Genomic DNA, 22,064 nt, shown 5'->3' with positions numbered 1-22,064 from the left:
TGCTCGCACGTTTAATTCGGGCTCCAGTTTCTCTACTGTCAAAGTTCAGTTAGTTGCCACATCAGATTTTCATGATGGTGTAAATTCATGCTCCTTGGCTTCTTGCAAATTAAGCATAGCTTTTCTAAAAGGAATTTTTTTTTCTGTATTCTTGAGTCAGAGAAACTGTTCCTCCGTAAGGATCTTATTTTTGTTTTGGAAGCACTAACTAAAGATCCTTTTAAGCCAGCATCTCTTGCCTCACTGAAATTTCTTCTCTAAGAGACTTTTTCTAGTTCTGTTTTCTTCAGCTAGAAGAGTTTCAAAGTTACAAGCTTTAGCCATTGCCCCACCACATTTGTTTTGCATCATTTTGCACAAATCCATCCTTTGCTACCAAGGTGGTATCCAACTCAAACTTAAACTAACCTATCCATTCACCAGTATTTTTTCAAACTATTCCAGGAAGGAAGAATATCTTCCATACTCTTGATGTTCACAGACAATTAAGATTTTATTTTATTGAATTAAACCATTCAGGGAGGATTCTCAACTGTTCATTTTCTTTTCTACAGAGTGGGGACTAAAGCTTCTGACTTTCCGATTGTAATTTGTTTGTGTACTTGACATGCACAATCTACCTTTGCCATGCACACTGAAAGCTCACTGTACTAGGTCTGTCACCACATCTACAATCTTCCTTACAAACTCCCCTATTGACAATATCTGTGTTGCAGCAACTTGGTCTATGTTGCATACATTTGGTTAACGTTACAAACTGAATATGATTTTGAGGTCTAGGGCTTTGTTTGGAGCCACTATCCTCAAGGGTCTCCTGTCATAATACCACCCAGATTTCCTAGTAGCATGGGATTCTGATCTATCAGTTGGACTAGACAGATTGGGTGAATAGGATACATTAGTTATGTACTTGTCATAATGCTGGATCTTTTCTTCCATATCATCTGATGGATCCCTACCTCCTTCCTCCTTCCTGTTGTCATTCCAGATGATCTAGAAGACCATTTTTAGCTCTTCTGTATTATGCCTAATTTCCTTAGGCAAGCAAACCTGATCTGAAGTAAATAGGGGACAGGTGCATTGTGGGATAAAAAATAGCAGTGCTCCAGGCTGGATCACTAGTTTTGCCAGGTTGGATCCAACAAGTGGCCTGAAATCTGGGTAAGAGGGCTAATATCCAAAGGTTACAGAATTCCCTTTTCCCATCAATCCTCCAACCCACCACTACCTCCACCACCAAGTTGGCTGCTTCAAGACAAACCACTCCATCAACAAAAAGCAACCAAAAGAGAGAAAAAAAGCCATCCTGGAGGTCTCAGTAGATAACATAATTTCAGGATATTATCTGACATTCCTTTTGGTTCCAAAGAAAAACAAGGACCTCAGGCCAGTTTTGGATCTCAGTGATATTCTGTTTTTACAACTAAAATGTGTATTTTTATATTTATAAAACACAGGCACTTTTAGAAGCTGATTGGTTTCCAGGTTTAAATACAGCAGTAGGTATTAAACCTATTTTAAAAAGTAGACAGTTAACTTTGAAATAACATCTTCTGTGGATGGGTCTTAGTTAAATGTTTACTTATTTTATGGATATACTGACTTTGAGTAACATTTTCTCTGTATATGTATCTTTAAACTGAAGTGCTTTATATAAATGTGTCATGTGATTAATTTTATGGTTTGAACTTACTATTTAAATGGAGACATTTGATTTCATTTTTACACACTGATAAAGGGTTGATCCGAAAAGCTTTGTGATTTTTTTTCCTGTTTGGAATAAACGCTGCATTTTACCTCAAAGTTTCCAGGCTATGGATTTTTGTACTACTACATTTTAAACCATGATACCACATGATACCAGATGATATGATGAGCTATTCTCCATTGAAGAAAAGTTTTACATTTATCATGACTAACATGTTTTGCATTTTGTTAGAGAACTACTGCCTGACTGTAAGCACTACATCCATGAAGCTACCTGAAAAGGGAAAAAAAAAATAATCCACAGCATGGTAATAATTTTTAGCTCTTTGTTAACTGGGAGCAGATAAGGCAATAGAACAAAGACAAGTAGCAGAGATTAACAGAATATAACAAATCTTTAGTTTGAGATGTGCATAAAAAAATACATATCGGACCATGCTAATAGGAGGAATAGACACAGCAGATTAACACAGAAAAAAAGTTTATTAAGTTAATTTGTGCTCTTATAAAAGTTAAGAGGCAAGTAGGAGATAGGGTCCCATTAATGTAGTAGATTTCTTATAACTAGTCCAAGATTCTCATCATTAGCAAGGTGGCCAAGCCATGGCAAGTCATCTGGTCACATGTAACAGGATGATGTCACTATATGTTGATATTAGGTTGAATTATGTTTTAAAAATTCAGTGAGAAATGCAAAATTAAAAAAGAGGCATTCAATTATTTTATAACCTTATACATTATACTGATACTGCAGGCATCTCTGCTGGCAACTGGATTGACATTTAAAGTATCCCTTACTTACTTTCAATTGTAATTGGGTCAAAAGCTATACAAGCTTGGAAAGGTTATAAGGTTGTAAAGGTTAATAGCAGTAATGTGTTTTTTTTATTCTGCCAGTATCTGTTTTCTGAGTGCTCCCCGACATTTTATTGAGTCCAAACTGTGCAAGGAATCAACTCCCTGATAACAGTTTTCAGTAGGAAATCACTGGTAGTGTAGTTTCTAAGTGCGCATCAGTACTGAGGCTTTTCTTTTGGGAGATTTCACCCTTTTACTTGTTAGTGCAACTATGGAGTTTGTGTGTGTGTGTGTGTGTGTGTGTGTGTGTGTGTGTGTGTGTGTGTGTGTGTGTGTGTGTGTGTGTGTATGTGTGTGTGTGTGTGTTTGCGCAAAAAAAAAAAAAAAAAAAAACTTATGTTTAATTTTTCCATCATGTTGATTTCCCGACCAGTTGTGGTTGGCAGGTTACATCTTGAGGAGCCATAGAAGAACCTTTTCTGAGTCTTAGAACTACTGTTACCATCCAGTATGGAAATGCTGGGTTAAAAGGATGTTGTTTCTTTTCCACTGACTGAAACAATAAGGTATTCAGTTTTATTGGTTTGATGGTAGACACGAGCCCTGTTATAAAATTTATATTTGCTTACAGCATGCTATATTACTGATAATATTAATATAACAGTAAAATATGACATATATACACAAACACACATACAAATATTTATATGTATATTGTTTACTGTGATTTTAAACTGTTTTTATAATTCTTTATTTTATTCCCAGGTTTACTTTCCATATACAGATAAGAAAGACCATCCCCGGGATTCAATAAATGAACCATGTACGTTTCCCCTTAGCTTTAATAGCAGCATGCATTGCATATTCATGAAGGTGTGCTACTGCTAAGGCTAAATGGATGCAAACACTACTGAGTGCATGGGGCGTGTTTAAGTAGTACACGCACATCTAACATGCCCCCTGCACTCAGAATGTGCCGTACGGCACTTTTTAAATGCATTTCAGTGTCTGCGGCGACTGAAATCAAATAAATTAGTAAAACAGTGTCCACAGACACTGAAATAGATAAGGGAACAAGAATTTAATGCAGGGGTGTGTGACAGGTTTTGTCACACACACATTGCATTGTCAAAGTGCCATGCAGCACTTTGCAAGAGCTTTCAGTGTCCATGGGCACAGAAAGCAGGAAGTCCAGATAGGAAGCAATGCAGGGGGTATGTGACAGGTACTATCACACACCCCCCGCATTGTCAAAATGCCATATGGCACTTTGCAAGTGCTTTCAGTGTCCACAAACAATGAAAGCATCTATCCTAATAGGAAGCAATGTAGGGGGTGTGTGACAGTTACTGTCACACACACCCCTGCATTGCGAAAGAGCCATACAGCCATACACCTCAACTGTACAGGTTTTTGCATAATGCCCAGATGCCTGCCTCACATACCTCTCAACCTCCTAGAGCAAGAAATCTGTACAAAATCATAAATAATGGGGGGACAAAGGCCCAAAAATAGGGACATGTTTTAAATATTGCTCTTACAAACATCGAAAGTTGACAGAATAACATGTTTTGCATTAGCACAGATTTCCCTAAGGGTATAAATTCTGAAATCCAAATGCCTGTCAGTATGTTCTGACTTAAACCCCCAAGTGATTTGCCAATGATTTGCTAGAAAACTACAGTCACAATTTCTAAGTTTGTAACAGCAATATTTAAAATCTGTCCCTATGTGTCCCCTTACAATTTCCCTTACTGTGACTGACAAGGAGTACAAATACATGTAAATAAAGTGGGTTTATTAATTTTTTTTTTTTACCATTCTAAGGTATATTTAAGTGTAGCTGAGCAGGAGTGCATGTTATGGCCCTCTGCTCAGTATTGCTTAAACATCCCATAGGAGATAAATACAAATATACAGATAAAATCCTAACACTGAGATAGCATAGTGGTTAGAGTCCCTGCTTTGCATGCAGGTGTTCACGGTTCGAGTCCCAAGCCAGGCACTTTATTTGTACATGGGAAAGCAGTGTTAAAATCATTATTTTTATTTTAAATTATGTACCAATTGATATTTGTCAACCAGGGTAGTGTAGCTGGTCTAAAATGTAAGTGTGAGTACATATAACATAGGAAATCACCCATGTATACACAAGTGTCCCATACAGTATAGTCACACCCCATGGTAATGTAATGAAAGAACATGGAGGGACCTCACCTAAAGTAAATCATATACACTTAGTAATATGTCAGTAATGATTAAGTCATTATTCTGATATTTCTTTTTAAATGAAAAGTGAGCAATGTTTAGCAGTGGTCACCTCTGCTTAGACGGTTTAAGCATTGCTTAGATGTAAATACTAAGCAGCAGTCAGCTCAGCTAAGCGGATTTGTGCACTGTTAAGCAGTACTCAGCAATTACCGCTTTAAGCACTGTTCAACTCAATTAGCGGATTTGCGCACTGCTTTGCTGATCTTAGCATTTTCAAAATGGTCCAATGATGGCAAAGGGCAGGAATATAGCCTTATTTAAATGGCGCAAGTGGGAATACAGCCAGAATCTGTTGTAGCTTGCTCTAAGTAGGAACTATGTCAGGTGTTGTTGAGGGCTCACACTTTCAGGCATAGCACTGGGGCATTTTGGTGTCCAGAGTCATGGCTGGGCTCCTTGTAGCAAACCATGATGACAGACTACTGCAGGGCCAGTAGCAGGGCTTACAGTATAAAGTGGAGGCCTGGGACCGTCTGGTATGCAATCTCACCAGTGCCACTGGCATCCCCTGAACTGGTGAACTGGTACAGCAACTATGCCGACCTATAGCAGAGGAATGGGGTGCTCTTAGCCCAAAGGATCCAAGACGCTCAGGACAACCATGCTCCAGCAGTTTGTAAGTATCCCAGATATAGCTGTACCAAATTTTAGCCTGAGCATGAGTCCCGTTATCTGCATTAATAATTATTATTCATGTACTATGGGTATGTTGTTCTCAAAACCTATTGTTGGGATATGTGTTCTATTATTGTTCATATATTTCATTGGTTGCATATTAACAGACCTTGTTCAAATATCATTATTGCTGGCCTGTTGCTGTTAATGTAGCATGCATGCTGATAAAATGCTTACTGTTGTTCCATTTATGCATGTGTTCTGTTTGGTATGCAACTGTTTCATATCAGTTGGTTTGGGTTAATGGGAACACCCATGCATGCTGTTATAACTAATTTTGAAATGTGTTGTTCATGACAAACCGATATATCTGGGGAAAATTGCAACACCATAGCACATTTGGGAAGACAGATCCCGGCGGATCTGCCTGCCCCCCCCCCAATCTGGCCATGGTGCCGGGACCCAGCCCAGAACATCCACCTCTACTGGTCCTGCACCACCTTTGGGTGGAACCGCCTCAAGGGACAGGGCCTGTCCCCCCTGGGTGTGGGTGCAGAGAGGAGCACATCACCTGCAGAATGTTCTGGGGTATGATGCACAGCATCATCCGCTCTGAATTGGGTGGGCAGCTGTTCCAGATGGAGGGCTGCCTGGCGCACATCAAGGGGCAGGCTGCCCCTTCTTGTCCAGCCCCCAGCACAGCCACCTTTGGGGCCATGAAGGTGCAGTTGTGACTGCCCATGGGTGAGGACCTCAGTCCCATGATATCCATTTGGGGGCTCATCTCTGATTCCCAACAACCCTCCCCGTCAAAGATGTTTACCCCCTCATATGTCATATACCATCGCTGTCTGCTGTCTTGTGTGTCTTGTCTCTCTGCAAATGCTACCTATCCTACCCAACCTACCTCTCCAAACATACTTACAGCCCTTTCCCAACATCCCACTCTAACCTAAAAAAAAAAGGGGGGGCATCTGTCCCACAAAAATTCATTGCCTCTTACATAGCTCTACATTTCGCCCCCATGTACAGTGAAATTAATCAATCTACCCACAAATTATTCTACAAATGTCTGTTGCCAACACCCCTCCCTGTGGGGTGTGAGGCTATGAATTCCAAATTATACACATTATTCACAGCTGTTGCTGCAGAAGAAATGTAGAGCTATGATCCTTTCCTACAGCCATCCTGCACATCCCTAGCTGGTTTTCCTAATGTTTTGCCCTCTGCTTGCCCCAATTTTACCACTTTCCTATCACCCTTTTTTCTTTTCTTTAATGAAAATTAGTGCGGGTATAAGAGGGAGTAAGTGATGCTAAGCGAAGCTAAGAGGACTTACCTGTCATTTAGCATCACTTAGCTTCACGCAAAACTGCACAAACCCACTTACACCTGCTTAAAAGTGCTTCAATCACTCTGTCCATCAGCTCTTGTTCTGCCCAGCAACAAAATAGTCAGTTCTTCCATGTCTCAAACACAGGACATTGTGCACTACAATCACAGCAACTTACCACTACATCATCTGAGCTGTGAGGAACTGTAATGCATTTACGAACATGGCATGCATTATGGTCATTTAACACGAGTGAACAAAAGTCATCACTACCATATCTTGAACACAGAACCCTGTGCACTACAATCACAGCAACATAGCTCTACACCATCTGAGCTGCAGGAACTTGTAATGTTTTTACAAACATATCATGCACTACAGTTATTTAACATAAGGGAAAAATATATATCCATAGTATAAACAATCTCTTACTGCAAGACATCTGCAAAAATCCTGAAAAAAGTGGTGGGGATAAATGGCAAATAATAGTGACATCTTTGAAATATGGCTGTTGTACGCATAGAAGTCTGCAAGAGTAGCATGGTTTGATTTAACATATATTTCCTGATAGATTCCAGGTCTGAAACACCAATGCTTGTCATCATTTACTGATGTCAATGTTCACATCATCTCAGTGATTTGTCAGAAACCCACAACTGTTATGAGGAACAGACCAAACATAAGAACCATGCATCTGGACAGTGTCTACACATCTGAACAATGGAGAGGTATGACTGCATTCATCTAAAAGAAGAGGAAAAACTCTGAGAGCTGTCAACCATTTCACCCAGCATCTTCTGAACCACAGTAAGTCCAACACGACACTACCCCAGATCAGCTCTGGGGAATTACCCATGTATCTTGAAATATATGATGCACTACAGGTATGGAACTGTACGGAAAAGCAGACAATGGTGAGAAATTGTCCACTCACAACCATTTGCACCACATTCACAGCAGCATACCAGTACCCCAAATGAACTCTAGAGTAGAACGACTGTTTAAATAAACATATCCTGATTGCCAGGCACACACTACACTGACATATACTGGCCCAACTCATAGTCTACTGGGAATCTTGAGGTGTTTAAGGACATTTCTCAGTATGCCCCTACAAACATATACACCTGATAGACAACCAGCAACTGTAGCACCATGCACAGTCAGATAGAAAAGGATCTATGACACTCACATCTGCTACTTTCCCCACTCAGCCCAACAAACATTTAAACACAACACTGCTACACAATCCTGGCAGTCTGTTAACAATGGCCAGACATACATAACTCTCAAATGTACAGATTTGCACAAAATGTCCAAGGTGTGGGACCATATTTATGGTCACTGCTGCATACCACTTCCTGGAGTCTGCTAAGTCACTGGGATGATATCAGGAGGCAAAAATACTTGCTAGTTTTCTTCTAATTATTTTGTACCTGAAACACTTAATATGATACAAAACAACATACATTCTAAAAGTTTGAGCCTTTACTTTGGCAAAAAAAAGTGACGTTCACCTCTTCATATTGAATGAAGACTGCTTTTATTGTTGATGAAGTGACCACCATCATAAAAGAGCCCACATCTGAAGAAGTGTCTGAAACAAAAACGCAAACTGTGGATATGTTTATGTGCTTGTTGTTTTATACATGCGAGTTTGCAGTGTCTATTGTATTCATTAAAGTGCCTCACCCATATCTTGAGCTGTGGCTTTATTGTTTCATCGTGGATTGGTACCTATTTTTTATTTATATGATATCAAGAGTGCAGTCACTAAATAATGATATACCATACCTCTAAAACTCTTATTGCAAGACATCTGGACAAAGCATGACATTATTGGGAGATGGGGCTGAAAAGAGGGTCATATCTCACATAATGGTGTTACAAACTGAAACAGTTGCTGGTGTTACAGGGTTTGTTGTAACATAACATCTCTGAAGGACATGATGTCTGAAACACTAATGGATGTCAACATTTACTGACTACAATCCTCACATTATCCTGCAGATTTCTCAAAAATAGAAATTGTCTGAGGAACAGGCAAACCTCTGGGCAGTCTGTGGACATCTGGACAGTTGAGAGGAATGTCAGAGACATATCACTGTCAGACATCAAGTCAACAGAAAACACATGTCCAGGCAAACCCTGTTAATCTAGCAATCCTCTATGTGTATAACAGCAATACTTACTTACAATCTGTACCCAATTCTGGAGCTTTGTCCCCCATGTTGTTGGGCTGTCTCCAAATGTCTTGCCCTGAGAGGTATTTCCACCTACTGTCTGTGAAGCTGTAGCCTCCACAACTCCATAATGTCCTCCACACAAGCAAAGAAAAGGGGCAAGGCCCACATGAATGACTTAATCATAGCACTGTGTTGCTATGGCATTGGCTAATCGAAAGACAACACAGCTGCTTTGGATGCAAGTAGCAAGTGGGAGACACTGATTGGTGCACAGGCTATTACCTGCTCATGAGCATTACCTACAAAAGATAAGCTGCTGCCTATGCAATACAGGTCTGAACCCATCTACACAAAGACAGACTGCGACTACACAGACCTAACCATCTGCATTATTCTGAGGAAACTCTTCAGCCCTATAACAGGTATGTCAATCACATAAGCTTCTAATGGCATGCAGAATGGGAGATGCAATAATGTGAAATAGGAAGTTAAACATTAGGTCGCAACAAGACCCGCTGGACCCACATGCTGCTGTCCAGCACCTATGGTCATTCCTGCTTGCCCTGTCTGCAGTGACATGGATCACATCTCTGGCCCCTGAGTCACCCCAGCGAAGGTCAGCTCATGTATTATTAATACTGGCGTGTCTGTTGTCCAATACTGAGTGTGACACTGCTAGGCCAGCTACTTGGGATGTTATAAATAGTCATATGTCAGAAGTGCGTGTTGAACTATATGTTATATACTGAGCCCATACCTGACAATTGTCCAGAGTTTTGCAGACTGACCACGTCTACCTCATGTTTGTAGTCAATGCCTCATACAGTTGTGTATTGTCTGGCACATCAGTGGCAACCAATTAAAGACTGAAGTCATAACATAATAGCATACATTTGATTGTCATATCATGCAGAGTGGTCCTGTGAATGTGACACCGTCTTTGCTGGCAACTAAGTGTGTTTCAGCTAGATTCATAAAGTGACACTATTTTCTGTCCTTTGCCCACCGGGGATTTGTGCCTTTGTGCAGATGTCTTGCTCTAACAGGAACTAGGTGTCTTAGCATGAAACTGATGTCAATGCAAGTGTACCTTGTCCTGTAGGATGCAGACATTTGTGCAGTCACTGACACCTGGTTGCAGCTGTGGAGAGCACACTAACCTTGCCAGGTTACTCATCCCATTATACGGTTAAACCCCAAATGAAGGGCTGCAAAGCCACAGGAGGTAGACTGTTAAACATTATCATACACCTACACACCGCCAGGCTGGCCAAACAGTATGACCCATGGGAGACATCCAGAGTGCAGTTAACAGTTGACAAAATACCTACTCAAATCATAGCTAGCTACAGGCCTACAGCCATGACTATTGACACCCACCACACCTATTGGGACTTGCTGGAATCTGTCAGGATTCAATCATCTACCCTGCTCCTGGGTGACTTCAACTACCCAACCAAAGGTTGCATGACCTATGCCACCTGAACATGAATGCACAGAGATTCCTCGGCTTTGTCAATGGCAATGCAGTGGATCAGCTGGTCAACACTCCTACGACAGTGGAAATATTCTGTACCTGTTCCTGGCCAACATGAGTAGCCATTGTAGCACTCCTTCAGTGTCATCCTCCTTGGTAAGATCTGACCACATAGCCATCACTGTTCAGGTAACCATCTCCCCTGCCCCCCCCCCCCTTGTCAGGGTCAAACAAAATTAACTTTACACAAATTACTATAAATCTCCTCAGAGCAGGTAGAAGTAGCTTTACAGTCAACGTCCCATCAGTTGGAACTAGCAGTAGCATGCAAGCCCACACCACAATACTATGTGAGCACCTACATAGCTGTATGGACTCAGAAATACCTGACAGGACAACATCATCTCCCTCAAGGTAGGGAAAACATCCATGGTGGACAGCAGCAATACACAAATACCATAACAGGTGGAAATAATTGTTGGACAGGGCCAAGAAGGAACAGCTGCCTTACTGGAAGCAATGTCACCTTGGTCTGCACAAGCAAACAAGGTCACAGGTGAATTACCCTAAGGCTATCTTTGAGTGCAAATTGGACACATCCACCAAGACCAATCACTAGCCCTTCCACATATATGTCTGCAATCCCAGAGGCAACACACAAATCTGCTCTGTAATGGTGGTCACTAACATCACATACACATGCAGCATAGATATAGGCAACTTGCTGCAGACAGGTGAAGTGTAAACTTCACTCCCCTGTCCCCCCATCTGTATACATGTGCATGCACAGCATCTACCCCCCTCCCCTCGTCATCAGGAAGCAGGTCTGTAATGCCCTCTCAAAGGCAACACACAGAAGTCTCCATAGGCCTAATACCATCCCTGGCTGCATCCTACATGGACTCAGGCATGCACTCTCAGATCCATTACACAGTGTAGTCAACCAAAGCCTGAGCACTGGTGTCATCCCATCTGCACAGAGGACAGCTACTTTCATCTCTATACACAAAGGCAGAGCAATCCATCGACTCAGCCAATCATATGCACATCAGCCTAACTAGCCTGGTCTGCAAGGGCATGGAAGGAAATATCAAGGATAGTATGATCAGGGACATCGGCAACCTCAAAATGCCTGAGCCCACACAGTGTGGTTTTGTCAAAGAGAGATCAGGCCTGTTAAACCTAGTCATCTTCTCTGAAGTGGTCAACAAACACAAGGACAAGAGGAAGATGGGGAACAATGTCTACCTTCACCTAGCCCAATTCTCTCACAATAATTCCCAGGCAGCCAGGATACATATGCCTACACAGATAGGCATCAACCTGTATGTTACCAGATGGGTAGCTAACTGGCTCAATGATAGTACCCAGTCAGTCAAAGTAGTGAAACCCACTTCTAGTAGTAGAGTCTTCCAAAGCAGTGTACACCAAGGATCGGTCTGGGGGCCTCTATTGTCTGAGATATACGTATCTGAGGTACAGGACAAAAGGAGTGGACTGTGGCTGACCAGGTTTACAGATGCTTGCAAGCTGGCCACTGTCTTACATTTCCCTAATGATGTGAGCATCCCCCAAGAGGCCCTCACCCAATTAATAACTGGTGCAAAAAGCACTGCCGCAAACTGCATGCCAGGAGATGCATCATTCTCCTTGCTGTGGCAGATGTCATCCACACTAATTATGACAGTAATAATGTACTGAGCATGCAATCAGGTGTGAGGTGACTTGTGCACCAAGGTTGGTAGCAACCTGACAGTTTCCCACCATGTGCCACCATTGTACGGAAGGCTGTCTACATGGCCCACCTCACAAATACGGTTATGTCTTCCAGGAACTAGGAGGCCACAACATCCCTGTACTCCACCCTTATCAGATGCATTACCAAATACAATGGTTCCTTTGGCATGCACCTTGCCAAGCAAATGCAGCAGTTGCAGAGACCACAGAGGTTCCTGACCAGTCAAATCCAGGGTCTGCAACACCTATCCTATACAGATAGGCTGAAAGCCCTGTCCCTGTACTCAGTCTCATACAGACTGATCATAGGTGACCTGTGCCTGGCATACAAGGCCATTTCCAAACCAGCCTTGATGGCATTTCTGCATATCTGTAAGACAAACCCCACTCATGCATCAAGCACACAAGGCCCTCCCCTGGTCTGTGACATGTATAGTACTTGTGGGATAGTGTAGTCTCGCACACAATAAACTGTCTGTAAAATACACTCCCTCCTCATGTCTAGCAGAGTACATGTATAGCCCTATTGAAGAAGAAGCTGGACAACTGCATGGGAATTGGATGAGACACCTCTGTGATCCCACGTGTGTCACAGCTGGACAGGGGAAACAGGTGCTGGCTTTGAAGGGACATGAGCAAAAGTCTGGGCCAGGCTTATGAGGGCATCAGAGCCAACAGCCTGGTATCATCTTATGAGGCTATGCACCTAGTACTTGACATGTTTCCTGTATGCATTGCAGACTGTCCTACAATGTTGTCTGAAATGAATCCCTGTGAGTCTTAACTGCGTAGGCACTGCAGTGATAGTGTGTAGTCCTGTTCCTTCATCAGTTATAATTACATATTGTTACAACTTGTCACTGTGTATGGTCTGTATAGCAGTAAGTCAGCTCATAGAGAACATGCATATGCACTTGGTGACACTGTATAGCTCACCCCAATAGCCTTGGTCTTGGCCACAATTACCATTCTGCTACTAGGCCCATCACACAGTATGATTTGCCACCCTTTGTTGTAGGCCTTACAGTAGCAGTGAAAGAGATGGATTACAGCAGGCAGAACTACAATAATGTCTGCCTTGTAGGGCCAATAGGTGTCACAGCTGTGCCAGACTGTACCAGGAGTGTGTGTGCATGTGTGTGCATGCACGCGTGCATGTGTGTGTGTGTGTCTGTGTGTGTGTGTGTGTGTGTGTGTGTGTGTGTGTGTGTGTGTGTGTGTGTGTGTGTGTGTGTGTGTGTGTGTGTATATATCAGCAAACATAATACTGCAGGGTATTAATTTACATATGTTGTCTTCCCCTCACAGGTGAACACAGGGGCTAATGCCCCTCTCCCTCACAACCTGATGTCAGTGTCCTAGCGGATTCCCATGATGATGGTGGTCATAGTGAGGCACAGGTGGGGTTGTTGGTGCCTGAATCTGTGTCATTTTTTGATATCTCACTTTCACCCACCATGTTCCTGCATACAGTCAAATATGCCCACACATACCCAGTCCATGACAGCCACAGATAATGGACAGGTAAAGGGTGGTGGCATGGAACAGGTTAGTGTGTTGAGTATGGGGAGTGTGATTGTAGACACTAGCCACAGCCAGAGAGCAGGCAAGGTCACACAAAGGCAGATGGACAGGGGTACTCAACAGAGGACTGCTGCCCATCAAGCCCCTGTCACAAGTGCCACAGCAGGTTCACCAGATGCATGTCACAGTCTGTCATGGAGGCACAGGTGCATACTGACCGTAACAACAGATAGATGCTCAGGATCATGAATGCAGCACTCCCTGCCATGCATGATGACCTCCACGGCATTTGTGATGCCATACGTCACCTTGCCAATGTCATGGCTAGACAGTGGGGTGAGACATTGTCACTGCTTGACAATGCAATGTGTGTGCTTGAGCATGTGGTGGAAGTAGGGCATTGGCATGTGGACATAGGTCAGCAACATGATCAGCTGTGAGCCCATGTGGCCATGCACATTCACAGTCCCATAGTGGCAGTACCAACAGCACTACTGAAGGGAGGGTGCTGTCCACACCACACCGGAGCAGGCCATAGGCATGTTGTCCTGGCCAGTTCCAACAGGGGTGTGGATCCAGCAGACAGCAGTCACCATCAGGAAGTAGTACTGCATCTGTCCTTGGGCCTGGCGATACCAGTAATACTTCTGGCAGAACCAGTTCCTGTATCCCTGCCAGGAGATGCTGAACCGTACATCCTGCCATGTATGGTCCATGGCTGTCCAACATAGCCCTATGTTGGGCATCCACATGGCTTGATGGTGTGCAGACAAATACTCACAGATCCCTATCACAGGCCGGTCACTATCAGAAACGCATATATCCTCTGCACAGCCCAGTTAAATACCATCCCTTCAGACACACATATACACACACATGAAGTCAGCTATATGGCCCAGCTTAGGCTTCTGGCAATTCACCACCACGCATTGCGTATGTGATGATACTTGTGCCACAACATTGTTATCCATACCATTGATGCACGGACATGCTCATATGGGTCTGATGCACAGGGTGAATATAGTACAGTGTAACAATGTCATGCTGTGTAAGGTGTTGTCTGCTGGCACTAGTTATGGGTACACATTGAGGTGAATGTACCTTGTTAGCCATGATGCACTATTGCTGTTAGTACTGCTGACTGACTGTAGTGTCAAGTACCGTAGTCTGGTTGTGTTGCAGGTGTCTGTGTGTCCACATGCTGTGGGCCTGCTGACAGTAGCAATGATGAGTAAGGCAGAGTGAAAACACAGTGACCTTTCCATAGCCAAGGTGCAGCTGTATATGTACATGTTTACCAGGTGTGTTTACATGGAACAGTGTGTGAGGGGCAATGGTAGCAGACAGTGTGACCTTGCATACATACCCTTGACACAGCCACCTAGCCTTCATATATGTCACCTGGATGTTCTGTAGGACCGCAGGCTCACACATACAGAGGAGGTTACTTGAGTACTGGCACTAGGTCCCCTCACAAGATTAGCCATTACTTTAACTGCAACAGATTCAGCTATCAGCAGCTGCTGCCCCTTCCATTTCTGTCACATCCACTCAACCATCATGCAGTTGATGAAGGTATGCCTGGTACTGTGCAGGACATGTTTGGGGTATGTATTCCTGACACAGGTCAACCTGTGTTAGTCTAACCTGACAATCACCAGAATGTGTGCCTGCTATCTCATATGCATGTCTGGCCTCTCGTGCTGGTAGTGCACACAGTGTCATAGTCCTGGACATAGGGCAGCTGACAAAGGGCTGAGCACAGCCCCTACCTGCACAGTCTTACGAACAATAGCACTAGATACATAACACAGATAGCACAGTGGTACTGTAGTGTGGCAGTGTCTGCTACTACTATTGAAGTGGGTGACAATTGCAGTGGCTGTTAGGATCACCAATGGCAGGATCAGAGGCCATTAACATGTTAGAGCCATCTAACACCCACACACACACACACACACACACACACACACACACACACACACACACACACACACACACACACACAGACACACGCACGCTCTCGCATGCTTGCACACTGCTGCATGGGGACATGCACTGAAACCCACATGCACATGGAGGTGACACTTATCAGAGTAGATGACCTACCCATCTATTAATGTACAATACACAGTGATAAGACCATTGTATACACCACAGTGGCTTGGTGTTAGAAACTATGTAACTGCTTGTAGGGTGGATGACATCTGTATGGGCTGACACTAGGTTAGCAAAGGGGGAGGTCACAGGGGTGAAAGAGGCACACAAAATGGTATTGCCATTACATACACACACTAAAGATAGCCACAGGGGCTGTGCATACAGAAACACATACACAGTTGCCAATAGACATATTAGTAACCCTGCATATCCACTTGTATGTAATATAGTGCTTCGTACACATGACATGCTCCACATAGTTTATATGCCTGGGACCTAACACGCATCCTCTTACAACAGGTAATCTTACAAATGCTTCAAGGATGGTAGGATAACCCACCAGACATAGCGATTGATCTCATCTACTGCTCCTACAAACCTGCAGAAGTGATAGAGTGACAGACTTTGTATCAGCATGATGCATCAGTCAGGTACTATGTCTGATGCTGGCATGTGTGTCATTACAGTAACTGTGACATATCTGGCAAAGATATCACAGGAATTCTCATTGTTAGGGGGCACAGAGCATATATGGGTTTCAAACGTATATAGTCCATGTACATCTGTACAGGTGACGGGTATGGGCTGTATAGTGTTACATGGTGGATGTGAGGTAGATGCCATTAACAGGCTGTTTAAAGTAATGTCACAGGTAGGGGGGTCAACAGGCCTTAAAATGGTATAACCTACACTCACAACAGCCACAGGGGATATGCTCCACACGCACTACTAGAGTTGAGAGTAATGAGATTAGAACCCCTACCTATCTAATTATTTACACTATAGTATTACGCTGTTATTGCACATGACACAGAGCTTAGAGGGCTGACAAGTGTATACAGGTACATCTAGGTGAATGACATCAGCAGGCCTTGTAAAGTAGGGCAATGGGAATTGTACTGGGTGGTACACACCTCAAAATGGTATAACCCACACCCTCAGATGATATGATTCTCACCCATACACACACACTCACACACACACACACAGAATCACAGTTGTCAGTATTGAGTTTAGAACCCCTCCCTATCTAGTTATGTATACTACAGTGTTACACAGTTAAAATACATGCCACAGAGCTTATAGGATTTAACAGTGTCGCAAGTTATGCCTAAGGTGAGTTACATCAAGAGCCCTTGTAAAGCATGGCAATGAGAAATGTATTGGGTGGGAAGGGCTTCAAAATGCATTACCCTACAAACATGCACACTTACAAACACCTTCACACACACAAACACAAATGCGCACACGCACACACACACACACACACACACACACACACTTGCCAAAAACTGAGTGCAGAACCCCTGCCTATCTAATTATCTGTACTATACTGTTAATTGTTACATGTGCCACAGAGTTTATTGGGCTGACTGCTGTCCACAGGTACTTCTAAGGCAATGACATCAGCAGGGCTGTTAAAGTAGGGCACTGGGAAGTCTTGTGGGTGGGAAAGTCCTCAAAATACTTTGCCCTACAAACTCTTGTACATACACTTCTACACACACATGCACACACACACACACACACACACACACACACACACACACACACACACACACACACACACACACACACACTTATCAGACATGAAAATAGAACCCCTGCATATCTAGTTATGTGTACTATACTGTTACATAGTTATTGCACACACCACTGAGCTTATATGGCTAAAAGCTGTCCAAAGGTACTTCTGATGGGAATGACATCAGCAGGACTGCTAAAGTAGGGTACTAGGAAGTGAAGTGGTTGTGAATGGCCTACAACTGTTTCACCTATGAAGAAACACATACACACACTTACATTTGCTAGGTCAGGGATTAGAACCCCTACCTATCTAGTTTTTGTACTATAGTGTTATACAGTTATCGCATGCGCTATAGAGCTTATAGGGTTGACAAGTGCACAAAGGTGCTTCTAAGGTGAAGGACATCAGCAGGACTGCTAAAGTAGGGCACTGGGATGTGTAATGGGTGGGAAACTCCTCAAAATACTTCAGCCTACAAACATCTACACATGCACACAAGCACACACACACACACACACACACACACACACACACACACACACACACACACACACACACACACACACACACACACACACACACACACACACACACACACACACACACACACACACATTTGCCAGAACTGGGAATAGAACTTCTGCCTATCTAGTTATTTGTACTATAGTGTTAGGCAGTTATTGCACGTGCCACATAGCTTATAGGGTTGACAAGAGTACTTCTATGGTGAATGACATCAGCAGGACTGCTAATGTAGGGCACTAGGAAGTGTTGTGGGGCGGAAATCCTCAAAATATGTCAGCCTACAAATATACACACACACACACACACACACACACACACACACACACACACACACACACACACACACACACACACACACACATTTGCCAGAACTGGGAATAGAACTGCTGCCAATCTAGTTACTTGTACTATAGTGTTGCATAGTTATTGCATGTGCTACAGAGCTTATAGGGCTGACAAGTGCCAAAGGGTACTTCTAAGGGGAATGAAATCAGCAGGACTGCTAAAGTAGGGCCCTGGAAAGTGTTGTCAGTGGGGAAGTCCTCTACTTCAGCCTACAAACATACACACACTTGTACACACACAAGCACACACACACACACACACACACACACACACACACACACACACACACACACACACACACACACACGCACACACTTGCGCTGGGAATAGAACCCCTGCCTATCTAGTTATTTGTACTATACTGTTACATAGTTATTGCACAAGCCATGGAGCTTATAGGGCTGGGGCTGTGCAAATGTACTTTTAAGGGGAATGACATCAGCATGACTGCTAAAGTAGGGCACTGGGAGATGTTGTGGGTGGGAAAGTCCTCAAAATACTGCACCTATAAACATACACACTTACACTCACATGTACACACACTTGCGCGCGCACACACACACACACACACACACACACACACACACACACACACACACACACACACACACACACACACACACACACACACATTTTCCAGAACTGGTAATGGACCCCCTGCCTATCTAGTTATTTGTATTATACTGTTACAAAGTTATTGCATGCTCCATGGAGCTGATAGGGCTGGGGCTCTGCAAAGGTACTTCTAATGGGAATGACATCAGCAGGACTGCTAAAACAGGGCACTGGGAAGTGTACTTTGTGGGAATGGACTAAAACTGTTTCACCTACACACACACACACACACACACACACACACACACACACACACACACACACACACACACACACACATATGTCCAATGGCACTTCTAATGTGAATGACAGCAGCAGATGGGGCAATGGGTAGTGTACTGAGTGGGAATGGCCTTCTAATATGTAAACCTACAGACACACACACACACACACACACACACACACACACACACACACACACACACTCACACACACACAGGCAGGTGATATGATATTATAACCCCCATGTCAGTACTATTACACAATGGAGCTCGCCATCATGCTGGGACGTGCGACTGGTTATGACCAGTATGGCACTGTCCGCAGCAGGACATCACTCTATGCCATTCAGGGTATCTGTGTGTATGACTCACTCTCTGTGTGTCCTCCTTTCTCTCTCTCTCTCTCTGTCTCTCTCTATGACTGTCTGTCTCTCGCTTCCCAACGTCTATGTGTGTGTATGCTTGACATATTATCTGTTGCCCATATATATGTCTGTGTATCACACACAATAGATGCAGATATTTGACATATGGGCCACCTACAGATAGCTGAGGGTAATCCTGTCTGATGGGTGTGTGTAGGGGCAGTTAAGGTGTACATAGCTGTCTGTATGCAAAGACATATGCACAATACAGTTATATAGTCCAATGTGGGTTCCAACATGTACTGTGATTCTCTAAGTATAAGAACATGCCTAGTATAACCTTCTATAGTGAGAGTGGGACTCCATTCCAGAGATAGTTGTACTTCAGTCTGGGAATTTGTGTGCTACAGCCATACCTCTCAAACGTAAACAGGACTTTTCTAGAGATACTGTGACATAGCTGAAGTCTGACACTGCAATGTATTGTGTCATTACCTGGTGACAGACATCCTCAGATCATCACAGTGCATTACCAGAGGAATACATGATGTATGATGCACAGACCAATATTATGAGCATGACTATATACATTCTTGTCCAAAAAGGCCAGTTGAGAAGTGTGGCTACAGACAGTTGACTGATGAAGCTGTATAAACAGTCCAGCAACTTGATGATATACTGGCTGGAGATCCCCTGTTTGTGTGGTATTTGTATTACCTGAAAAGTCATATCCTGGTGTGGCCATACCCCTCAACTGTACATTTTTGTGGCAGATTGTCCAGGTGTTTGTCCAAAAGTTTTGTCCAGTCTACATAAACTTGTGTTTTTATGGCAAGTTAGTTGCATGTAATTTAAGACTTATGTTACAAAATAATGACAGACATTAGTGTTTCAGACTTCATAACCTTCAGACAATTCCTTCTAATGCAAAACCCCTTATTCTACCAACTTTCTCATTATGTAAGGGCAATATTTACAACATGTGCCTATCATTGTGCCTTTGTCCCACTTTTATTGATGACCTTGTCCAAATGTTTTGCTGTCAGAGGTTGGGAGGTATGGGTGTGGATACAGAGTGCATTCTACTGTGCAGAAATGTTGATTATATGTGTAGTATATTCTACATAGCACTGTGACTGTTATGTCACTGGCAGAGCAGTACAGAGTAATGTGGTGAACCACTGACAGACAGTTGTGTATAGGTTGGTAGGTTGCTCTGACATTAGTATGGTATTGGCCCTGAAGCCCTTATAACTCACTCAGATGAGAGTGTAGCCCATGTTACATGTCAGCACACAGAGCCCCTGTTCAGCAGGGACACAGGTGGAATCACAGGACTGTATTTTGTGTTTCCCGTACACATACAGGGAGCACTTCACTAGGGGTATTGCGGCACTTTGCTTGTTGTTGACAAGGAGTGTATTCCACAGATGAGGAGTGTGTGGTATACATATCTGTCACACCAACAAGCCATACTGATATCACAGCCCAGGTTGACGGAGTGGGCCTTGAATTCCAGATGTGCAACAGTCCCATTAAGGCAGGGTCTGGATTGCTCTGCATGCCAGACAGGGGTCACCTCAACAGAGTCTGTATGGAACAGGGTAGAGGGACAGTGCTCTTAGCCTATCTGTGTAGGGTAGGTGTTTGGAGTTTGTGGTAAGGCCTTAGTGTTTGAAAGACCCTGGTGTCTGGTATCTACATGGTCTGTGGTGTGTAGGTTTGTGGAGTACTCATGTGAGTTTGCCTATGAGGTGTCCTTTGCTTGGGTTTTGTTTTGTTGCAGACCTCCACTTACATGGGTGTGTGTTGTGTATTTGCAGGTGATGTTTACTGACTCCTTACACTGCATGGCACCTATGTTACTGCACAATCTGTTCTGGTGTGCACATTCTCCATTTGTCTTGCCAGTGGTTCCCCTTTCCCTTATGTGTGTCTCTTTGTCCTTCTTTAGTCCAGTCACAGGCTTTGCCCACAGTGGCTGCTGTTATGTATTTGTAATTCTGATGTGGGCAGGGTACATGCCATTACATCACACACAGTCAGGCATGTTGGCTGTTGGGGAAGCACCCACCAAGAGGAGAAAACGCTGAGAGAAGAAAGGAGCCACTTTTGAGATTTTAAGTATTTTTCTTCAGATTATTTGCTAAGTTTTTCTGCATAGCCGCCTACTTTGAGCATTTTCTGGCTTATTAAACTTGATTTCTGCATTGGTAACTGTATTTAGAACGCAACCTAGAGCTGTTTACTGAATTTTCTGTTTGCACTTATTTTTAAAATCGTTTTTTTTCTTAAAACTTGCATTTTATCTGTCTCTGGCCTAGCACTCAAGTGTGGGGTCATTTACTGCACTGTTATAACTTGTTGATACTTGTGAACCTCTGCTATCTTTAAAAAAACAAAAAACAAAAAAATCTTGCTTTTTTCCCACTTTTCTGAGATTTAAAAAAGTTCAGTTACAGGCTTGCTGTTCTGAACTGTTTGTAAGTTTCTTAGAGGCCATTTTTTGTTTGGGCTAAAGGGAAGTCTCTCTGTTCATCAGTGGCAGTGATAAACATTGAGCAGCCTGCCTGCCCCTATGGGAGTGGTTACTGCCTTGAAACTGTAGTTTTATTGGCCATTTTGGGTCAATTCCAAACTCCTTGATCTCCCTCTCT

Source organism: Protopterus annectens, chromosome 8.part0 (assembly GCF_019279795.1).
Source record: "Protopterus annectens isolate FY-2018-M chromosome 8.part0, PAN1.0, whole genome shotgun sequence".
Classification (NCBI taxonomy): domain Eukaryota; kingdom Metazoa; phylum Chordata; order Ceratodontiformes; family Protopteridae; genus Protopterus; species Protopterus annectens.
This window is presented reverse-complemented; position numbering follows the sequence as displayed.